Here is a 22,634-nt window from a genome sequence, read left to right as displayed (position 1 = left end):
TGCTAAAGTTATAGTGGTCCTATTTTTCCAGTGGACTTTTCCACATACTGTGGGAATGATCCAAAGAAAGCAAATTCCATAGCAGGAGGTTTTCCAGCATGCTTGTTTTTGAAGAATGCATTGTTTTAGCCAATTGCATGATGCTTCCTTCTTCTGCCTCAGTAAGCATCCTCATAGCATCCCCTCATCAATTATTTTTGAACAGAAATCAGACTCTCATTCCTTGGCGCTTAAAGGCTTTTAAAAATCCTTTTCTCCAGCCTTCTTAGTTTTTGGAAAAGATGTTTTTGATTTTCAAACGTGCGTTTAAATTTCTCTTTTCACTAAGCTTTTCTTTGCTGTAAAAAAGCCCTGGCACTCTTATTTATTCTTATAACTTACCAAGGACAAAATACCAGAGAAATCAATGTGCTGGACAACTTTGCTCAAAAAATATTAAATTCTTTCCTCTTCGTGTGATGGGAAAGATCAATTCCAGTGTGTTGTCCGTCAATCTAATTCTAGACATTTTGTGCCATTCTTGGTTTTATTCCTGCTCTTAATAACACTGGACAATGCTTGAGTAACTATGGGCTTTGGCTGAAAGGCTCCATGAAAAGACTAGTGTGCCTGAGTACAAAAATGGCTGCAGTCATTAATTCCAAACCCCTGAAGTAGGTTTTTTTTCTCTGATCCTGTTCCCAGCAATGAAAGCTGCCAGTTTCTGAATTTCCAAAAAAGCATTTTCTGGCAAGAAGTGGATCCCCCATACAGCCGAACCCTGGCCCCCATACAGCCGAACCCTGGCTTCTATGGAATTAATGCCCTGGGATGGTTCCATCTGGGGCTTCTCCAGTTAAGACCACTGCTTGAACATAAGAGCTGTGTCGCATAGTTCTCCTTGGCACTTGGCAGGTTCCACAGGAGTAACCTCTCAAGGTAACACTTTTACTGGTAGCAGGTCTGGTACGTGCTACTTAGAAGCTAAGGAATTTCCTGTGGGTTTCTCTGATGACTGTGTGGAAGTATACATTTTCAAATATGTGAGGTACGGCTACTCCCTCAGGCACACTGCTTGCAAGATGGTGAGTAGAGTCAACATTTTGCATTTTTCCTGTTAAGAGTTTGTTTAGGCTGGACTGAAATTGTGTGGATATTTGGCCCGAAGAAAACAGCAACATTAGAAGCCCCGTCTCATAGACCTCTGAGCATTTTCTCTTTGATCTGAGAGCATAAAATGTCCCATCACCTGAGCTTACATCAAATTAGATAACTGATTGTGTTATCTGAGTGCGTGTGAAATATATTTTGCTGATAGTTTGCATCAGCTGAATCAAAGTGTAGTTTATTCAGCATATTTTGGATGAGAACTTTGATAGTGTCGGGCTGTCCCTTTCCACAATCTGTTGTATCAATTGGTGTGTACTTCCTGGGACAATTGGTGAAAGGGTTGTCTGCGCAAGTATAAAAGGGCTTTATCCCACCGCTGCTGGTATTAACCCAGGGGCAGGCGAGGGGGCTCGCCATCTGGGGAACACAAAAACAAACCATGGCACGGTTGCTTGCGGGCTCCCAGTGGGTGACCCACAGTCAAAAGCCATTAGTGCTTGAGAGAGGGACCTAGTATCAGGAATTTGAGTGGGGGGGGGCACCAAGAACTCCCATTTGCCTTTCCTGCTAACTCCTTCTACCCTCTCCCATACTCCGCAACCCGCTTCTCACCATTACTCCCCTGTGCCAGAGTCTCTCCTCGATCCAAGACTGCGAGTGGATATAGTGCCAGCAACAGCAACCACCTCCCTGATGGTGCTGCTGAATGCAGAAGAATTGCCAACATCTGATTGGCCATGGCCCTCGGCTGGACCTCCACCCGCCGAGAGCTATGGCCGAGTGGTACTTGATCTCTGGAAAGTCCCGCCAGCTGACCTGTAAATTGCCTGAGTGTCACAAGCAGACCTACCCAAAAAGAAGAGATTGCCATCTCTCTAGCCAGAGGCCAAGACCTCCAATCACCTGCACAAAATTCTACTCAACATTGCAGATCGATGACTTTCATCATAAGACATGAGTTATTGCATGAATTTTAAAAGCCTGTCATGTCTTAACTGCGTCACTACCATAACACTATTTTTAAGTGTAAATACCCTAATTAACAGGAGACAAGTTCGGGGCCCAATTCATTTTTAGTAATGGTGAGAGTCACCAGGTGGCGGGAGCTGCCTGCTTTGTACCAGCAGCAAAGCCAGGTGGCAGCCATATTGGATCTTGCCATTACCTGGCTAAATTGAGCAAACAACTCATGAGAGGACCATGAAGGATAAATACTTTCTCATCCAGACCACAAGGTGATCCTCATGATCTTGCACAGATTAGCTGAAGACACAATAATTTATCCTGTCACAAAATTAACATTTTTTTGGCCTCGTGGCAATCCCAACAGCTGTGTACTACAGTGAAGCAGACGGTTCCAGTTTGCCAATATAAGCTTTTAAAATTGCATTCCCAAGCAGCCTGGTCTCTGAACAATCTCCTTAAGGAACGTAATGGACCGTTAATTGGCAGCAACCGGATCCTCTGTCCCCTCCCCACCTTGGCAACACTTTGAAAATGTGAAACTTTCCTGGAGAAGGCAAGATCCTGACGTGATCTCTGGAATGGCGATTTTCCAATCTCACCCACACCGGGTACCAACTCTGCAGGCATTTGAAAATCTAGCCCAGCAAGTCATTTACAGCAGAGAAGCATGCCATTTGGCCCGTTGAGTCTATGTCAGAACTTCATAGCACAATCCAGTCAGTCCTATATCCTTCTCAATTCCTGTAGCCTGGAATTAGATTTCCTTCATGTGCCTGTCCAATTTCCTTCTCAAATCATTCATCATCTCTGCTTCCACCACCCACAAAGGCAACAAGTTCCTGCTCTTGTGTTTCCCTATTTTTTTTGCTTTCATAGAGCAGCTATTCATCATTCTACCATTCTCCCTCCACTAGACACATCTTTTGTTTCTTTACTTTCCTTATTACCATTTCCTTTGGCCTTGTGCCACCAAATCTTGTCATCTGATATCTCTCATCTTTCATTCTATCACAGGTATTCTCTTTTATTCTATTTGCTACTGTTCCCCCTAAAACCTATTATAATTCTAGCTTTTCAAAGTTCTGATGAAAGTAATTGACCTAACATGTTGAACTGTATCTCCATAGATGTTGCCTGACCAGCTGAGTGTTTCCAACATTATGTGCTGGATTTCAGATTTCCAGTGCTTTCTTTCTTTTTATTCATTCCAGGGATGTGCATGTCACTGGCTGGGCCAGCATTTATTGCCCATCCCTAATTTCCCCTGAATTGAATGGTTTGATCAGAGGACTTTTAAGATCTGGAGTGACATGTAGGTAAAGATGGCAGATTTCCTTCCCTAAAGGATGTTAGTGTACCAGAGGGTTTTTAACATCAAATCGACAATGGTTTCATGGACATTGTTAGACATGTCTTAATTCCAGATTTTTATTTAATTCAAACTTCACCATCTGCCGTAGTGGGATTTGAACCAGAGTCCTCCGAGCATTACCCTGGGTCTCTGGATTACTAGTCCAGTGACAATACCACTGTGCCACCACCTCCCTCTCAAATTGCCTTTATCTTAGATTCATGTTTATGTTGTGTCATTAGATTGTAAAATGTGGATTAGTCGGGGAATGGAAATTCAGTTACGGCTCCAAAGTCTTATACCATTCAGTGACCCCGGCAGGAAGGTTGCTGATCCATGCAGACCGTGGGTGAGGGCACTGATCATCATTGAGTCAAAAGGTGGAATTTTCCCGTCCTGCCTGCCACGGGAATCATGCAAAAGTCCGTTGTCCTCGGATGGGGTTTTTTGGTCTTGGGCAAGCGCGGCTGGAAAATCCCACCCAAAGTGTCAATTTGCACTCCTATCTGGGCTCATGTGAAGAATGATCACTTGTAAGAGGCCTTAGAAGTGTAACCCAGTGAAGAGTCAACGCTTTCACGGAGAAAAAGAACTTGCTAGAACGGTACTGACTGGAAATGGTTATAAACGTTCTGAAATTCACATTCGCTAAATAAAAACAGAGATTATGGTGTTCAGAGAGCAGTTTGTACTCAGTCAAGGGCTGAGTGCAAAAGGACTGATGCAAATGGTAGGGAATGATGATGATAGACAGCATGGGAATATTTCTGCAAGCTAAGGAATTGTCACATGGTGGAACAAGGCAGCGTGCTGTTAAAACAGCAGTCATTGTAAAGAACCTTATCCAAAGGGTTTTCTGTCTTCCTGTAGGTAGCAATTTTCTGTAAGCAGTAGATTTTGAGTGATATTACAGAAAGATAGTCAAATTCCACTTCCCATGTTACTCTATGAGAATTAATGTTGTAAGACCATGAAGCACGCTGGAAATTGTATTTACCGGCCAAAGGGGACAAAAGCATTGAGTCAATCTTTTGTGGTGATAGAAAAGCATTAGGTTAGAGGCCAGTGGAAGTTAATGAATGAAACTCAACAAGAGTCAGGGCGACTCTGAGAATTGGGAGGCTTAGAATGAGGCTTCACTATTTACACAATACAAAGTGAGGTGGTCCAATATTGAAACAAAAGTAAAGATACTTAACCAGTGAGGAAGAGGAAAATTGATGTCACCGACATGACAGGTATAAAAATTCAACAGAAGCGCAAAAATGGTTCTTCTGTGAATAGATAAATAGAGAACAAAGGAAATCTGAAAGTTTTACCATAAAAATCATAGTGATTTGCATTCCTGTCATTTTTTTTGCCAGTCCCTCGCTGCTGTCATCACTATGGTAACAGCTGAGGCTATTCTAAATTGTTGCTATGATTGACCAACTATCTCCTCCCTTTGGGACTACGCAGGACTGTAAAAGGCGGATCAGTACCACAGGGTCAATAAAAGGAAACTAGTTGTGTAATGTGTGGATCCAAAATTACAGAAACTGAAGTAACTATAGTTGTTAAGTAGGTATATTGTAGCCTTATTTTGTAGTGCTTATAGCCCATAACCTTATACTCTGCTTTTCCTGCTTTGCATTCTAATTATAAATGTATACATGCCAGGGGATTTTGTGCCACTCATCACACTCTTGTTCTGAGGATGTGGTTTGTGACAACAACAATGACTCCACTTGGTACCGGAGCTGTTTCTAACTCCACAATGCTGCAGTTTGACTTACCACTCCAGTTCTGGAGGTTTTTTAAAATCAGTTGACAATCAAATCAAGATTTAAGCAACAATATGTTCTCACGTATACCAAATAATTAGTAACTAAATGCCATGCAAGCAACTATTTACAATGTTGAGTTTCATTCTAACTTGTTTATTTAATTCACGTGTGAAGGTTTTTGGAAAGTTTTAGTTTACAGACAGAAAATAAACAGCACCAAACAGCATGTTGTCAAAGATGCATGGAAATATGTGTTTTATAAATGCAAATATAACATAATAGGGGAAACTATCTGTGCCACTGATCACATTTAGCACTTTTATTCAGCGAAGATGTTGATTTATTCCTGGTAAACGTGCATTATGTATCAGCTGTATGTTTCTACAAGATTGGATAAGGAAAATAAGAGAAACTTATGGCAGGTACAGTGGCCTCAAAATAGTGGCATATAGAAAGTGTAGGGTGCTATTTAAAAATAAATTAGGAGAACAAAGAGGAGGTATGAAAAAACACTGGCAAGCAAAATAAAGCAAAATCCCAAGGTGTTTTATAAGTAAATTAAGTATATTAAGGGCAAGAAGGTAGTCAGGGAAAGAGTGGGGCCCATTATGGACCAAAGTGGCAATCTGTGCATGGAGCCAAACGACGTAGGTAAGGTATTAAATGAGTAATTTGCATCTGTAGTCACTATGGTGACAGACAATGTAGGTATAGAAAGCAGGGAAGGGGACTTTTATATAACTGAACAGATTCGCACTGAAGGGGAAGAAGTGTGAGTTGCTTTAATGGGCTTAAAAGTGGATACATCCCCAGGCACAGATGAGATGTATCCCAGGCTGTTCTGTGAGGCAAGGGGGGAGATTGCAGGTGCTCTGATGCTAATTTTCAAATCCTCTCTGACCAGAGGAGAGCAGAGAACTGGAGGACAACTAATGTGGTACTATTATTTGAGAAAGGACGTAGGGAAAAAACAGGTAATTACAGGCCAGTGAGCCTCATACCAATGGTAGGGAAATTATTGGAAAAAGTTCTGAGGGACAGAATTAACGTCCACTTGGAGAGTCAAGGATTAATCCAGGGTAGTCGGCATGGCTTTGTCAGGAGGAGATCATGTCTAACAAATTTGATTGAATTTTTCAAGGAGGCGACTAGGTGTGTAGATGAGGGCAGTGCAGTTGATGTTGTCTACATGGACATAAAAGGTTTTTGACAAGATCCCACATGGGAGACTGATCAAGAAGGTAAAAGCCCATGTGACCCAGGACAGTTTAGCAAGTTGGATCCAAAATTGGCTTCGTGGCAGGAAACAGGTTGAAGATTGCTTTTGTGACTGGAAGCCTTGTCCAGTAGTGTACCACAGGGATTGGTGCTTGGTCCCTTGCTGTTTGCAATGTACATTAATGATCTAAATGTGAAAGGAGTATAATCGGTAACTTCACAAATGACACGAAAATTGGTGGTGTGGTAAATAACGAGGAGGAAAGCCTTACATTGCAGGACAGTATAAATGGGCTGGTCAGATGGCAGAACAGTGACAAATGAAAAGCGTGAGGTGATGCACTTTGGGAGGACTAACAAGGCAAAAAATTAAACAATGAACAGTAGGATGCTAGGAAGTACAGAGAGCCAGAGCAACCTGGGGATGTATGTCCATAGATCCCTGAAGGCAGCAGGACAGGTAGCTAAGTCGTTCATGAAGGCATATGGGATATTTCAGCTATGAAGAGAGGCTGGTTAGGCCGGAATTGTTTTCCTTAGAGCAGAAAAGGCTGAGAGGGTCCTGACTGAGCTGTACAAAACTATACAGGATATAGATAGGGTGGATAGGAAGAAGCTTTTCCCCTTAGTAGAGGGGTCAAAAACCAGGAGACATAGATTTAAGGTAAGGAGCAGGAGATTTAGAGGGGATTTGAGGAAAATGTTTTTCACCCAGAGGGTGCGTGGAATCTGGAACTCAGTGCCTGAAAGGGTGGTAGTGGCGGGAACCCTCACAACATTGAAGAAGCATTTAGATGAGCACTTGAAATGCCCTAGCATATAAGGCTATGGACCAATTGAAAATGAGATGAGAATGGATAGGTGTTTGATGGCCGGCACTGGGCTGAAGGGCCTCTTTCTGTGCTGTAAAACTCAATGACTAAATTTTAATATAACTGCCCCAACATTGAATGAAGCAGTTAAGGCACAGAAAGAGATGGATTCTTGAAATCTGTTATCATAGAATCATAAAATAATTACAGCAGATGATGAGGTTATTCGGCCCATTGTGGCTGTGCTAGCTCTCTGAAGGAGCAATTCACCTGGTGCCATTCACTTAAATTTGTACCCTCTGGTCTTTGATCCTTTCACAATTAGGAGCAGTTTCCCCTTATCTGCTCTGTTCAGACCCCTCACTGATTTTGAGTATTTCTATCAAATTTCCTCTCAACCTTTTCCAAGGAGGAGTCACAACTTAGAACATAGAACATAGAACAGTACAGCACAGAACAGGCCCTTCAGCCCACGATGTTGTGCCGAGCTTTGTCTGAAACCCAGATCAAGCTATTTCCTCCCTATCATCCCGAAGTACTCTATGTGCCTATCCAATAGCTTCTTAAATGTTCCTAAAGTTTCTGACTCCACTATCCCTGCAGGCAGTCCATTCCACACCCCAACCACTCTCTGAGTAAAAAACCTATCTCGGACATCCTTCCTATATCTCCCACCATGAACCCTATAGTTATGCCCCCTAGTTACCGCTCCATTCACCCGAGGAAATAGTCTTTGAACGTTCACTCTATCTATCCCCCTCATCATCTTATAAACCTCTATCAAGTCTCCTCTCAACCTCCTCTGCTCCAAAGAGAAAAGCCCAAGTTCCCTCAACCTTTCCTCATAAGACCTACCCTCCAAACCTGGCAGCATCCTGGTAAATCTCCTTTACACTCTTTCCAGTGTCTTCACATCCTTCTTGTAGTGAGGTGACCAGAACTGCACACAATATTCCAAATGTGGTCTCACCAAGGTCCCGTACAGTTGCAGCATAACCCCACGGCTCTTAAACTCAAACCCCCTGTTAATGAACGCCAACACACTATAGGCCTTCTTCACGGCTCTATCCACTTGAGTGGCAACCTTCAGAGATCTATGGATATGAACCCCAAGATCTCTCTGTTCCTCCACATTCTTCAGAACCCTACCTTTGACCCTGTAATCCACATTTAAATTTATCCTACCAAAATGAATCACCTCGCATTTGTCAGGGTTAAACTCCATTTGCCATTTCTCAGCCCAGCTCTGCATCCTATCTATATCTCTTTGCAGCCTACAACAGCCCTCCACCTCATCCACTACTCCACCAATCTTGGTGTCATCAGCAAATTTACTGATCCATCCTTCAGCCCCCTCCTTCAAGTCATTTATAAAAATTACAAATAGCAGAGGACCAAGCACTGATCCCTGTGGCACTCCGCTGGTAACCGGTTTCCAGTCCGAAAATTTTCCATCCACCACCACCCTCTGTCTTCTGTTAGATAGCCAGTTACCTATCCAATCGGCCAAACTTCTCTCTATCCCACACATCCTTACTTTCTTCATAAGCCGACCGTGGGGGACTTTATCAAACGCCTTACTAAAATCCATGTATATGACATCAACTGCACTACCTTCATCTACACACTTAGTTACCTCCTCAAAAACTTCTATCAAATTTCTGAGGCAAGACTTGCCCTTCACAAATCCGTGCTGACTATCCCGGATTAAGCTGCATCTTTCTAAATGTCGTAAATCCTATCCCTAAGGACCTTTTCCATCAACTTACCGACCACCGAAGTAAGACTAACCGGCCTATAATTACCAGGGTCATTTCTATTCCCTTTCTTAAACAGAGGAACAACATTCGCCACTCTCCAGTCCTCTGGCACCACCCCCGTGGACAGTGAGGACGCAAAGATCAAAGCCAAAGGCTCTGCTATCTCATCCCTTGCCTCCCAAAGAATCCTAGGATACATTTCATCAGGCCCAGGGGACTTATCAACTTTCAGTTTATTCAAAATTGCTAGTACATCTTCCCTCCGAACATCTACTTCCTCCAGCCTATCAGCCTGTGACACCCTCTCTTCCTCAAAAACATGGCCCCTCTCCTTGGTGAACACCGAAGAAAAGTATTCATTCATCACCTCCCCTATCTCTTCTGACTCCATGCACAAATTCCCACTGCCGTCCTTGACCGGCCCCAGCCTCACCCTGGTCATTCTTTTATTCCTCACATAAGAGTAAAAAACCTTGGGGTTTTCCTTGATCCGACCTGCCAAGGACTTCTCATGCCCCCTCCTAGCTCTCCTAAGCCCCTTTTTCAGCTCATTTCTTGCTAACTTGTAACCCTCCATCGAGCCAACTGAACCTTGTTTTCTCAACCTAACATACGCTTCCTTCTTCCTCTTGACAAGACATTCCACCTCTTTTGTGAACCATGGTTCCCTCACTCGGCCATTTCCTCTCTGCCTGGCAGGGACATACCTATCAAGGACACGCAGTATTTGTTCCTTGAAAAAGTTCCACTTATCATTAGTGCCTTTGCCTGACAATTTTTGTTCCCATCCTATGCTTCCTAATTCCCGCCTGATTGCATCATAATTACCTCTCCCCCAATTGTAAACTATGCCCTGCCGTATGGCCCTCTCCCTCTCCATTGCAATAACAAAAGACACCGAATTGTGGTCACTATCTCCCAAGTGCTCTCCCACAACCAAATCCATCACTTGGCCCGGTTCATTTCCCATTACCAAATCCAATGAGGCCCCACCTCTTGTCGGCTTATCCATATATTGTGTCAGGAACCCCTCCTGCACACACTGCACAAAAACTGCCCCATCCGAACTATTCGACCTATAAAGGTTCCAATCAATATTTGGAAGGTTAAAGTCCCCCATGACAACTACCCTGTGACCTCCACACCTATCCATAATCTGCTTAGCAATTTCTTGCTCCACATCTCTATTACTATTTGGGGGCCTATAGTAAACTCCTAACAACGTGACCGCTCCTTTCCTATTCCTAACCTCAGCCCATATTACCTCTGTAGGCAGATCCCCTTCGAAATGCCTTTCTGCAGCTGTTACACTCTCCTTGATTAACAGTGCCACTCCTCCACCTCTTTTACCAGCTACCCTACACTTACTGAAACATCTATACCCCGGAACTTCCAACAACCATTCCTGTCCTTGTTCTACCCATGTCTCCGTAATGGCCACAACATCGTAGTCCCAAGTGCCAATCCACGCCCCAAGTTCACTTACCTTATTTCGGATGCTCCTTGCATTGAAGTAGACACGCTTCAACCCACCTTCTTGTCTGCTGGTACCCACCTTTGACCATGATACCCTTCCCAGTACCTCACTACACTCACTGACCTCCGGACTACAACTCCTTTTCCCATCCCCCTGACAAATTAGTTTAAACCCCCCCCCCCCGAAGAGCTGTAGCAAATTTCCCTCCCAGGATATTGGTGCCCCTCTGGTTCAGGTGCACCCCGTCCTGTTGGTACAGGTCCCACCTTCCCCAGAAAGTGTTCCAATTATCCACATAGCTGAAACCCTCCCTCCTACACCATCCCTGCATCCATGTGTTTAATTGCACTCTCTCCCTGTTCCTCAACTCGCTATCCCGTGCACGGGCAACATACCAGAGATGACAACCTGTTTTGTCCTGGTTCTCAGCTTCCACCCAAGCTCCCTGAATTCCTGTTTTAAATCCCCGTCCCCTCTCTTACCTATGTCTTTCGTGCCGACGTGCACCACGACTTGTGACTGTTCCCCCTCCCCCTTTAGAATCCTGAAGACACGGTCGGAGATGTCACGGACACTGGCATCCGGGAGGCAACATACCATCCGTGAGTCTCTCTTGTTGCCACAGAACCTCCTATCTATCCCTCTAACAAACGAGTCCCCAATAACTATAGCTCTACCGCTCTCCCCCTTTCCCTTCTGAGCCACAGGGACGGACTCATCGCTGACGATCTGGTCACTGCGGCTTACCACTGGTAGGTCGCCCCCCTCACCTGTATCCAAAGTGGAATACTTGTTGCTAAGGGGAACGACCACAGGGGATCCCCGCACCGACTGCTTCCTCCCAGCCCCTCTCACTGTCACCCATCTATTTTCATTCCCTGGAGCAACTATATCCCTGAAGCTTGTGTCTATGGCCCTCTCTGCCTCCCTGATGACCCTAAGCTCATCCAACTCCAGCTCCAGCTCCCTAACGCGGTCTTGGAGGAGCTGCAGATGGGTGCACCTCCCACAGGTGTAATCAGCAGGGACACTGTCGGTGTCCCTCACCTCAAACATTCTGCAGGAGGTACATTGCACTGCCTTCACTTCCATCCCCTCCATATAACTTACTGCTACAAAGAAAAAGAATTGCTCCAATGGAACACTGAACCCTTTTTCCCCTTCCTCAGAGTGCACTGGGAAAGAACAAGGATTCGAAATTGAAGGGTAACAGAATTAATTTAAACCTGTCCTGTGTCGCCCGTTTCCGCCTAAGCCCTGCGAGCCAAAGCCCTTCCAGCTCTCACTCTGCTTCCCACTCACTCCACTGCCCACTCCCGACACTGCCCGCTATATAGTGCGGCCTGCTTTTTATGTTCCAGTCGAACAAAGAGGTCAAACCCCCCAGGTAACTGACTTTTATACTAAGAACTCAACCTCCCAGAATCCCCTTCAGCTGACGTCACTTCCCTTAGTTTAAAACCTTGAAAAAAGCCCACGAAACAAACAAGGAATACAATAAATAAATAAATAAAATAAAAAATCAGTACTTTGCTTACCCTCAGCACTCCTGCTAAGAATCTCTCCCTCTCAGTCCTGCTCCAGTCGAACAAAGAGCTCTGCAACTTATCTGCATAACTGAAGTTCCTTAACCCTTGGATCACTCTCATGAATCTTTTCTACACCTTCTCCAATGCCCTTACATCCTTCCTACAGTATGGGGCCCAGAACTGGATGCAATATTCCGGTTGATGCTGAACCAGTGTTTTATCGAAGTTTAACATAACTTTCTAGCTTCTGTACTCATTGATAGAGCCACTGGTGTGCTTTATTATCCATTCTCTCAACCATTCCTGCCATCTTTAATGATTTATGCACATATACACCCAGGTCTCTCTGTTCCTGCACCCCTTTTAGTATTCTACCTTATATTAAACGTACCCTATATTTTATATTTTCTCTCCACCGTATTCCTACTAAAATGAATTAGGAGAATTTTCTTGAGCAACATGTTTCTGGCTGAACGAGTAAGGGAGTCTCACTGGATCCATTCCCAGAAAATGCAATGTGTCTAGTGGAGAATGTCAAGGTCAGGCAGCACCTCAAGAATAGGGATCAAAGTACCAAAAAGTTGAGATTATTTATGGAGAAGGACAAGAAACAATCTAGAATAAAAATATCTACGAGGAGAAAGGCTCATTTCAGCGTATTGAGCCATAACCTAGCCTGTATAATTTGGAGTCAAAGACAGAAATGAATGAGCTTTAAAGAGGATTTCTTTCCACTCCAACTCGATTTTCAAGTTTGCTGATGACACCACCATAGTGGGATGGATCTCAAACAATGATGAGATGGAGTACAGGAAAGAGATAGAGAATCTGATGAATTGGTGTGACGACAATAATCTCTCCCTTAATGTTACTAAAATGAAGGAGTTAGTCATGGATTTCAAGAAACATAGTGGAGAACATGCCCCTGTCTATATCAATGGGGATGAAGTGGAAACGGTCAAGACCTTCAGGTTTTTAGGTGTCCAGAGCACCAACAACCTGTCTGGTCCCTGCACACTGACACTATAGTTAAAAAAGTCCAACACACCTCTACTTTCTCAGGAGACTAAGGAAATTCGGCATGTCCACTACGACTCTTGTCAACTTTTACAGATGCACATCAGGAAACATTCTTTCTGGATGTATCACAGCTTGGTATGGCTCCTGCTCTGACCAAGAGCACAAGAAACTACAAAGGATCGTGAAAGAAGCCCAGTCCGTCACGCAAAGCAGCCTCCCATCCATTTATTCTGTCTACGCTTCCCACTGCCTTAGAAAAGTAGCCAGCATAATCAAGGATCCCACGCACCCCAGACATATTCTCTTCCATCTTCTTCCGTCGGGAAAAAGATACAAAACTCAGAGATCACGTACCAACCAACTCAAGAACAGCTTCTTCCCTGCTGCCATCAGACCTTTGAATGGACCTACCTCATATTAAGTTGATCTTCCTCTACACACTAGCGCATGAGAAACAATACTTTTCACTGTATACTAATACATGCCACAATAATAAATCAAATCAAATCAAATTCTTTCAGGTAGAGTCCAGGTGCTTTCCCACAAGGAGGAAAGGAAGACAACCAAAGCTAGTGCCTCAGGGAGAGTTGGATGAAGCATGGAAATAGGATTTTTGACAAATGTTAGCTTGGCTATATGGGGAAGATAAAAAATACAGAGGAAAAGTATAAAAGATAATAAGAGTGGAAACAAGATAGTTTGAGAATGGATTAGCCCTAACATAACGAAGAATCCCAAGGTCTCTTGCAGGCATTTTAACAGTTAAAGCATTGTTAGTAGGGTGGCGGATTGATTAGGGACCAAAATAGAGATCTATTGGAGGCAGAAGGCATGGGCTAGGGTACGAAATAAATACTTAGCACTGGTATTTACCAAAGAGGGCATCTTTTCCAAATCTAGACTAAACAAGAAGTTTATCATGATATTGAATGAGATAAAATAATGAAAAGAGGAGAGAAAGACAATGCTTTAGTGATGGGATTCATCTCAGGTTGATGAAGAAAGGGTAGCAATTGCAGAGGTGCTGCTCATAAATCTTCCAATCACCGTTAGACACAGAGGTGGTTCCAAAAGCTGCAAAGATTACCTCCTTGTTCAAAAAAGGGAAGGATAAACAGATCAGTCAGTTTAACCTGATTGATGGGGAAACTTCGAAATACTGATCTGTGAGAAAATTGGCAGCCATTTAGAGAAGCATGGGCTGATTAAGGACAGCCGCCACATATATGTCAAAGACAAATCAAGCTTGATTAATGCGGTTGAGTTTTTAAAAAGATCTTGGAAGACTAGATGAGGATAGTGCAGTTGCTATTGAGTATATGGACTTTCCAAAGGTATTTGATGTACCCCATCAAACTCTCTACCACCTAGAAGGATAAGGGCAGCAGATGCATGAGAACACCACCACCTGTAAGTTCCCCTCCAAGACACACACCATCCTGATTTGGAACTATAAAAATCATATCTTCACTGTTACTGGGTCAAAATCCTGCAACTCCCTCCCTAATAGCACTGTGGGTGTACCTACACATGTGGACTGCAAGGGTTTAAGAAGGCAGCACACCACCACCTTTTCAAGGGCAATTAGAGATGGGCAAGAAATGCTGGCCAAGCCAGTGGCACTCACATCCCGCGAAAGACGGGAACAAGAAAAATTTGATTGGGTACAACATATATGTTAACGATATCAAATTAAAGTGTATGGGATACACGGGAAAGCAGTAGCGTATTGCAGAGTTGTAGTGAATGACTGTTCTTTAGACTGGAGGGCACAGTGGCACTCCCCAAGGTTCAGTGCTAGGACCATGGCTGTTTTTGATTCAAATTAACATCTTAGACTGGGGGTACGGGGCACCCTGTAAAATTGACATGAAACTTGGAAGTGTAGTCAATGAAGAAGATGGTAACAGACTTCAAGAGGACATGGACAAGCTGGTGGAATGGGTGGCGATGTGATAGATGAAATTCAAAACAAATGATATATTTTGGTAGGCAGAATGGGGAGAGACAATACAAGTTAAATGGTACAGTTTTACAGGGGGTTCAAGATTGTATTTGTGTATAAATCTTTGATGGTGGCAGGAGAGGTTTTCAAAGCAGTTAATAAAGCAGATGGGATCCTGGACGTTATAAATAGGAGCAGAGAAATACATCATGCTAGCAGGTTACACTAAACTCATATAAACCACTTGTTTGGCCCCAGCTGGAGTATTTGCCAGTTGCGGGCACCACACTTTAGATAGGACATGAAGGATTTGGAAAGGAAATGAAAGAAATCTATTATAACGGTTCCAGGCGTGAGGGATTACAGTGATGTGAATGGACTGAAGAAGCTGGGCATGGTCTGCTTAGAGAAGAGAAGGCGGAGAGGCTACAAACAAAGAACTAAGAACAGTACAGCACAGGAACAGGCCATTCAGCCCACCAGGCCTGCGCCGCTCACATCGTCCTACCTAGACCAACCACCTGTATCCCTCTATTTCCCGTCTGTTCATGTGCCTTTCCAAATAAGTCTTAAATGTCATTAATGTGTCTGCCTCAACCACCTCACTTGGCAGTGCATTCCAGGCCCCCACCAGCCTCTGTGTAAAAAACTTCTCCCGCACATCTCTACTGAACCTTTCCCCCTTTACCTTGAACTTGTGCCCCCTTGCAATTGTCATTTCTGCCCTGGGAAAAAGCATCCAACTGTTCACCTTATCTATGCCCCTCATAATTTTATAAACTTCTATCAGTTTGTCCCTCAGCCTCCGTCTTTCCAGGGAGAACAGGATGTTTGACAGAGGTGCTTAAATCAAGAAGGATTTAGTTAGAACAAATGTTTCCAATGGGTGAAGGATTGATAACCAAAGGACACAGAGTTAAGGTGGCGAAACAACCAGAGGCAACATGAAGAAAATATTTCTGTGCAAAGATTGGGAATGCGCTGCCTGATAGGGTGCTGGATTCTGGTTCAATAGGAGCTTTTAATAAGGAGTTTGACAAAAACCTTAAGGAGGAAAAATTGCAGGGATATGGGGAAGAGTGGGATAGCGGACTAACTATTATTCTTTGAAAGAGCTGGTGCAGACTCAATGGACTGAAAAGGCTTCTTCTGTGTTGTACTGTTCTATAATTCTATGATTAAGCCACATAAATAATTCATATTCAATTATCACACAGTAACATACTCAAGATGCAATCCATCCCTACATCAGTTCTATAACTTGAATTTGACTCATGTGGTTTACAATTGTCCTTTTGTGAAATTTTGGTCTGAAATGTGTGCTGCTTCATTTGTATGATTTATATCTGCTCAGTTTCTTTGGGGCTGCTCTCAGTGAGGAGAAGGGGCAGCTCAGAGGGAGGGAGCTCCAGGCACTTGTAGGGCACATCAGGAACCTCAGGACCAGCAAGAGCAACAAATATAGATGGGGATGCTGGAGAAGGGCAAAGAGGGGCACACCGACTGCCTCATGCATGGATGAAGCTATCTCCAAGAGAGAGTGCACCACCTGGGAGGCACTTTGGTGGCACAGTGGTTAGCACTGCTGCCTCACAGCTGCAGGGTCCCAGGTTCAATTCTGGCCTCGGGTCACTGCCTGTGTAGAGTTTGCACATTCTTCCCATGTCTGCATGTGTTTCCTCCGGTGCTCCGGTTTCCTCCCACAGTCCAAAGATATGCGGGTTAGATGGACTGGCCATGCTAAAATTGTCCATTAGTGTCAGGGGGACTAGCTGGGTAAATGTATGGGGTTATGGGATAGAACCTGGGTGGGATTGCAGTCAGTGCAGGCTCAATGGGCCGAATGGCCTCCTTCTGCACTGCAGGGATTCTATGACCTGAGGTAGAACTTTGTCCAAATATCCCCCGAAGTTCTCCAGGAAGGCCGTCACTGATTCCTTTGCCATGTTACAGGAGGAACTGTGATCCATGTGGGCTGGTGGGCACCCCATGTTGGTGGTGTTGAAGTTCACCACAGCTGCCAATTTCTATGTCTCCAGTACTTTCCAGGGAATCTTTGTGGACATGTGCGGGATCTCCCGGGCTGTAGCCCATCAAGGGGTTGACCAATGCCATGTTCAAGAGGACAGATGATTGTGGGCAATTCGGCACTGATCTGGACGGTAAGGCAGAGAGGGCCATCAGTTTTGGGGCCATCGTTGGATTCCCCCATGTGGGAAGTGGCATTGATTGCACACATTTGGCCATCAAGGCACCCACAGACCAGCCAACCAGTGACCTTTATCAATGGGAAGAGCTTCCATACCACCAACCTCCAACTATTCTGCAGAAAGTGGATTCTTCAGATGTGTGCACTGTTCCTGGAAAGCAACAGTGACACCTACATGGTGCGGTAGTCTCAGGTGCCACAGCGTTTCTGGATTGCCGCACACCTTCAGTGATAGATATTCAGCAACAAAGCCACCAATTGAAAACATGCCTTCTAATGTCAGTGTGGAACACACACACACAAATGCAGGGGAGAGGTGCAATACTTGCCTCGAGTAGACCATCGAGGAGGCAACTGAGCTACTGAAAATGGAATTAACATGCCCATACTGTTCACCCTTTAGAATATAATGCTCTCACCTATTGTGGTGGCCTGCTGTGCCCTGCATTACCTGGTGCTGCAGAACTGAGGCGCTGTTGAATAATTGAGGACATTACCATTCATTATACGCTCCCTGAGGATGAAGATGTGGAGGAGAGACAGCTGATGGGAGATGTGGGATCCATTGGACCACAGGCAAGGTGCAATGAGTTATATACAAGGGAGACAATAAAACCTTACTTTCAATCAGTGTTGCTGTCACCTCTTTCATTTTGCACTGCACCATCCAGTATCCAGGTGCACAGCGCATCGTGACAAGCCTGAGGTGCTGAATGGATATGACTTAGTCCATTGTGTCCAGCCCATTGAGGGAGCAAGGCTGTAGATGAGACCTCACAGGGCAGCTTCAATTGGGAGCATCTAACGTGAATGAAAGGTTTATTGAGGTGTGCAGCAGAAACAAGGCTTCACATAATCTGAATAGCAGTGAACCCAAGTACAGGATGGAGCTCTTCTGAATGCTCATACTGACTTTGCTATGTGCTGCTGCCCCTGACCCCTGACTGGCCAACATCCCCTGGCTGCCTGAGGCTTATAGGGCCTTGCATAGGTTTTGGACCTCATCTGTTGTTGTGGCTACTCGAGGCATCAGGGCCCATGGCAGAGAGGCTGTGAAGCCATTGTTTATAAAAGAAGTATCCTGGGAGGTTCCATGAGAAGCAAGAGGCTTTTCCTGTCTTGCAAACACACCTCCCTGCGGATCTGAGCTGGACGAGGAGCTGGGGGAGGCTCCAGGTGACTTGTCTCCCTTGTGCTTTGCCATTGCTGCACTGAATTAATTGACAAGGTGATGGCATGCAGGTCTGCGCGCATCTCCAGTATCCACAGACTCCTCTATTGGATGTGACTCTGCATGAGGGTCACAATCTCTCCATGGAGAAAGCCAAGTGCCCTCAGGCTGGAGAAATTACAGCACTCATGGACTGAATAGATTCTCCATCACTCAAGCATGGCTGCAAGTAGCCTCTGGAAGCTCCACCCCCTTCTCCTTGCAGAATATTCTGCACCCTCTCCGTGAAGTCCTTTATCCCGACACCGGGGAGGCTATATATCTTGCAGGACTCACAATAATGGTTGCAGAATTTCACAACTGTCCTCCTAACTAATCTCCTATAACATATGGATTTTTACCTGTGCACTAGTTGTTCATGGGTATCATGATCTAGGTTGGATTCCTTCAAGGTGTCATCACTCCCAGCAGTCTTCAGTGTGAAGGACCAGTTTGTAACAGGCAGACACTCTGAAGACTCCTGCACTTCCTGCCCCTTTCCTCTCTTCCCAATGGTTGGATTTTCACTGCCTTAGTGTGACCACCTCATGGAATGTACGATCCAGGATACTCTCAGCCTCCATGATGGTTCACGGTGACTCCAGCTACTCAGAAACCTTGAGCTTGAACTTAAGCAATTTTTGTGAATGCCTCTAACCTGCTCTGTGCTTACACTCATTGTTAATTCACTTACTGTTACAGTCCGCTCTTTCTGGTACTTTTATTTCCCTTTGTTCTTAATGTTCACACTCTCTGCTCTGCTGCTGTATACCTGAACTCCTTCAGCTGCACATTCCTCACGTCAAGGCTCACTTAACAACAAATCATTTACCCACCTCCCTGCTGTCCCTCCTTGTGGAAGAGCACACAGCCTGACGAGAGGCAAAGACCAGTGGTGTTGGCAATGCATGCTCCACTGGGAAGAAGGTCTTGCTCCAGGAGGCTGCAGATGTCAGCAGTGACCCACCACGAGACCGTGAACCTCCTGAGGCACGAGTGCTCAGACATGTTGGGAGAGCTGATCCTCTGTTTGTAGTCCCTGTGTTGCAATGGCACCTCCTTCTAGCTGAATCTCAGTATCTATCCTCCCTGCTGTGCAGAGGGGCATGCAGTGGAGAAGGCAGCAGGTATTGTTGTTGGTTTAGTTCCTGTGATTGCTGGAGTTGTTGTTGATGGTGGTGTGGTTTGTGATCTTTCCCTTCATCAGAGTGGAAGTTGCAAGCTGCTTCCATGCATTGAGAGCTGACAACAGATACATGCTAAATAGGTGAAGTGCTTTCCAAGAAGTTGGCAATCACTCCTCTGAGAGAAGTACTTCGAAAAGCAGCCTTTAACCTCACCATGGCTTGGGCTCTTCAGTGTAACTGATCAAAGCTTTTTCAGCTTGTTAGCACTACTGACGAAAAGGCTTTCCATTGCGCATTTGCCTCAGTGTCCCTGTAGAGGTGCTGATGCAGCATGGGAATTGTCTAGTGTTTGGACAGAAGGAATTCATTGTCTCAGTAATTGCCTCAACCAGAGCAAAGAGGGTCAGAACATGTGGGATCCTGAACTGACAATTTTCAGAACTTTTCCACCCTGGAACTCACCTCACCTGGATGGCAAAACTTTGCCCTAAAAAAAGATCCTGGCAGGAATTCTCCAGCTGTCCACGCTGGCGGGATTCTCTGATCTTGCCAGCAGCGCGGGTTTGCCGCCGGCGTGGGGTGACGTCAATGGGAATTCCCAGTGGCAGGACCAGAGAATCCCGCCATTAACAAACAACCTGCCACCTCCCGACGGTGGGAACCATGCAGCTGGGAGGCTGGAGAATCTCACCCCCTGAGTGTGAGAATAAATAATGTGGAACTTTAACGTTAAGCACGGTCAACAAATAACAGAATTTGCACAGTGCTGCGATTTCATAAGAACAAATTCTAAAGGTTGCACGTTCGAGTAGTCAAACTGGTTGTTTTATATTGCTAATCACCAAGGAACTCATTATTTTAGATGTAGTTTTTATGAGAAAATTCAAAATGTTGCCGTTGAAATGTAATAATCATTACAATTGTGAAACAATTCCGTAGGTCCCACTTGCTGGGATAATTATAGATTAGATTTTTGATTGAAGACTTTTGAGTAACTAAAAGGCTAATCATTCCTGAAATATTCCAGCCAATCTAGTGCACTGTAGCCATCAAAGACATTACACTGAAACTGCAAAAGCCTATTTCTGAGCTGCTTATGTCTGGGATTCTCTGCCCATGTCTGTGGCTGGGACTCTCCAATCCCGGTGCTGTGAATGGAGGTTTCACTGAGCGCCAAATTCTCTGATCTCGCTGGCAGCAGTGGCGGGGTGTGCGACATCAGAGAATTCTGGCCTATATCTTTTAAACTTTTAGAAAGCTCCATGCACTTGTCTAAACTGTTTAGCATAAGGTTTATTAATATAAAGAGCAGCTGAACCACAGTGACTTTTATTAGAGAGCAATTATAAAATGTTATGTAGTGAGAATGGGGCTTTAATTTTGAACACTCTTGCACTTTCAAATGAAAAAAAACTTAACTCTCAAAACACATTTAATCACATCAGAAGTGCACAGTGTCACGTTTATCAATGTGCATTTTAATTGCTAGAAATTACTATTGGTGATTACCAATCGAATATTTTCAAGTTCACATAAAAGTCCAGTGTTGGCAATTTTAATGGATGTGTTAGCCAGTATATTTTAACTATACTGTTAAAATAGCAGGCAGAGAAATTTGAAATGAAAGTGACGAATGTTTGTCCACTGATATCACAGAGTAATTTCTAGGTTTATAAGTATTGTGCATTAAGTGATAGGAATTCTTTTCAGTATAAACATAAATTAAAACTTTCCAGTATTGGCTGTGTTGAATATAGAAAACATATTCAAAAACTTAATGGAGGTTAACAATCCATCACTCTGCTGGAGTTCAATTTATATGTGCAATTCATATGTACAGCAAACATATTTTTATGCTAATGGGCTACATAGAGTTCCTTTTTAGTGCTGTTTGCCTCATAATTTATTGAATTAGGTGTTTGTAGTCTATTTAAGGTACAGGAAAGTGGTCTAAATATATGTATTATCTAGCTGCTTTGACAGGTGTAGGTTAGTGAAGTTAGTGTATTTTCATCTGGAATATTGGCCAATACTTTCACTGCCATAATTAATTCACTGAATAGATGCAAGTAAAACAAAAGAAAAAGTTTTGCATGAAATTTTATAACAATTATTGCACAATTATAGCGCAACAGATGTTTGTAAGCACTTTTATTTCAAGATACCCCATTTAATAACCCTCCTCTCATGTTGTAAAGTATTTTTAATTTGAAAACTGATTAAATTCCATTTGAAAACAGATCTTCAATAAGACACGTAGCAGCTGTTGAGATTCTTGAATTGTTTGTTCTCTTTAAGCTCAAGTATTTTGAATTATTCAGCTGTGCATGTGCCAGAGACATTCCGCACTTGATGGAAATTCTCTAAATGTGGATTTTCTACTTGGGCGCAGAATAATAAGAAGCATGTGTGTTTTAAAAAGGGGTCAACTTAACGAGGAATGCAAGAAGTGTCGAGTTACTTCTGTATCCCATTACAACATGTGCTAATATTTGCTAAACAAATTTTCTGAACATTTGTGCAAAACATCTAAAGATATTTTTTCAAGCAACCTGCCAATCCAGCAAAGTACAGATTCCGCAGGGGAGTTTTTAAAGATAGTGAGCTAATCATATATTTGATTGCACATTTCCTGTAGTGACCCTGATCATTCTGTGACCCAAATTAAAATTATACCCCCGACATTCATAATACTGAGCAATAAGATAAACTGGAAACAATTCATGTCACCTAAAGCTTTTTAACAAATCAATGCAACTATTTGTAATTGCGTGTTTCACAAGATTAAAAGTGTACAGACCTGACCTGTGTACTCAGTTTTGTGGCCAACATGACCTGTGCATTGGTCGTTAAAACAAACCACTTGTGATCAGCAATAATTTCCATCAAGAAATCCATATTACTAATATTTCTAGAATTTTAATGCAGTTAGAATTTATAGCTGATCAAATGCAGTTACCTAAATTGCTGTTACAAGGAGACAGTTTAACCGACATTATTAATTATGGGAGAATTTAATGTTTAAGTACTGGCACTTGTATTGGTCATCTTTATGGTTGGGTCAGTAAAATGTCAGAATAGTGCTTGACAACTAGCCATTTCATCTGTTATGAAAGATTTTTCATATGATGCATGATAAAAATGGGAACAATACT

The sequence above is a fragment of the Mustelus asterias genome, chromosome 3 (assembly GCF_964213995.1).
Source record: "Mustelus asterias chromosome 3, sMusAst1.hap1.1, whole genome shotgun sequence".
Classification (NCBI taxonomy): domain Eukaryota; kingdom Metazoa; phylum Chordata; class Chondrichthyes; order Carcharhiniformes; family Triakidae; genus Mustelus; species Mustelus asterias.
Note: the sequence above shows the minus strand (reverse complement) of the source record.